Genomic DNA, 2,161 nt, shown 5'->3' with positions numbered 1-2,161 from the left:
GGATTTTATCAAATCCTAATGCGTGAGAGCGATATCCCTCTCACGGTAGTGAGCACGCCAAGCGGCATGCTCTGGGAATGGCTAGTAATATCACAGGGACTTAAGAACGCCCCTGCGACTTTCAACAGGTGCGTGACGCACTTGTTGTGCTCGGTGCGCGACTTCGCGCCGAGCTACTTCGATGATGTGTTCATCCACAGCCGGGCTGTGGACGGGAAGACCGACGTAGAGATGCGCAGGGTGCACAGGGTGCATCTCCGGAAGTTATTTGAGCTTATGCGAAAGCATAAGCTCTACGCGAACCTGAAGAAATGTATCTTCGGGGCGAGCGAGATACCCGTCCTCGGGTGTCTCGTAGGGAAGAATGGTGTTCGCCCTGACCCGGAAAAGTCAGAGTGATTAACGAATGGCCAACGCCTTCAAGTGTCAAGGAACTGAGACAGTTCCTTGGCTTGGCCACGTACTTGTGTAAGTACGTGAAAAATTATGCGGGCAAGATCCGCCCGCTGTCACAACTTCTTAAGAAAGAAGCTGTGTGGAACAAAAGTGTGTCGTAATCTGGGTACGGCTGGTCCCATCCCGGCTGATATATGAGTCCGCCATCATTGATGACGCGACCTCCAGCATCGCGCATTCACCGTGTACCCATTTCCACTGATCCCAGCTTCAGGCGAGATTAAGTGAGGCCCTGTTAGCCGTCCAAATGTCCACATCATCTGACCTGGTCGCCAAACTGAGACTCCGGAGCGTCCGCTGGGCCCAAGCACATCCAGCTGAAACATCTGGAGCGAGACATACCGATTCCAGCTGTTCCGGCTGAGACCACCTGAGCTCGAGTTTGAGATCTGAAACCAACTGGCTTCAGCTGGAGACCAGCTAGTCTCAGTGATCCAAGTGAGTCCCGGGACTGTAGTTCTTCCAGCGAGACTTGGAGACTTCAGCGCCTTCACCACCAAAGCTGACCGATCCTCAGCCGAGCCGCAACGAGTTCAGCTGGGACCAGGTCGGCCTCCTTCCACGCATCCAGCCATCAACAGGTGCTATCCGACGTCTGAGCTCAGCGGGGTGACCGCAATCCAAACTTCACAGGATTCAAGCCAATCCATAGTCAACTTCAGTCATCGTGGCTTCAGAGTCGCAATAGTCTCAGAGAAATAGCTGAGCCTCCCAGCTGAGACCTGGGCTTCGGGCCGAGAGTGTGTCCATGGTCTCCAAGCCAGTTCTTGTTGAAGCGGCGGTTCCTTTAGGCAGCTGCCCTCTCCCATCCACTAAGGGTCGTGCGGGACATAGAGATGAGTTGGCGGCAGTTGACGGGTTCGCGGAAAGATCTGAAGTTCTATACAGTCTTGCTGCTCCCTATCTGTGGCATCGTGTACGGGATAGCTCTCAGGTCAGCAACGCTGTGCCGACAAGTAATCCAGCGGAGTCTCATCGCGTTGCGCCGCGTGGTAGTGACGACTCGCCATCGATAACCCTTCCGCAGTTCTGGAATCGGAATTGTTCCGTCAGTTCCGTCCATGACGGCTTGACCTTCTTTGGGAGGAAGTACATTATGCGCCGGACCGTTCCATCAGATCGCTGAACAGTCCGCTTGTTCCGGTCATTCCGTCGCAGCGAGCTGCTGATTTCAAACGGTTAATACGTCAGGGCCTCACTTCGGCATCCCTTTGAAACTTGTTCCGCTCTCGCCGCTGAGAGACGTACTCGCGGAGGCCCCGCCGTTCGTTGCAGTTGAAACCGCGGCCGCCTTTCCGGGCGCCCGATGTCGAAGTCGAACCAGACGTCGGGGTCTTCGTCCACGCTTCGCCGAGATTCCGATCCCGACATGAAGAGGAACTGACGGATTCCCAATGTGCTGCTCGACGATGTGGTTGTCCTGACGCCCTGGCGCGGAACGCATTGACGGTGGTTCCGAGGGAACAACAGGCGCCGTAGAGGACAAGACCCAGGCGTCATGTTGCGACTCCGGTCAGTCGAACGCTCTGCGGAGTCGAGACGCGTCATTCCCATTCATCGCACCACCCTTTATCATGGGCAGCACCTTATCTCTTCGACGCACTCAGGGCGCTCTAAAGAGGCCTGGTTGCATATCGGTGGTGATGTCGAGCAGAAGGGATGAATGGATGTTCGTCGGAACGAGCGCCATCGATCCCCTCGCGGA

Source organism: Phytophthora cinnamomi, assembly GCF_018691715.1.
Source record: "Phytophthora cinnamomi strain GKB4 chromosome Unknown Contig55, whole genome shotgun sequence".
NCBI classification, from domain to species: Eukaryota; Oomycota; class Peronosporomycetes; order Peronosporales; family Peronosporaceae; genus Phytophthora; species Phytophthora cinnamomi.
This window is presented reverse-complemented; position numbering follows the sequence as displayed.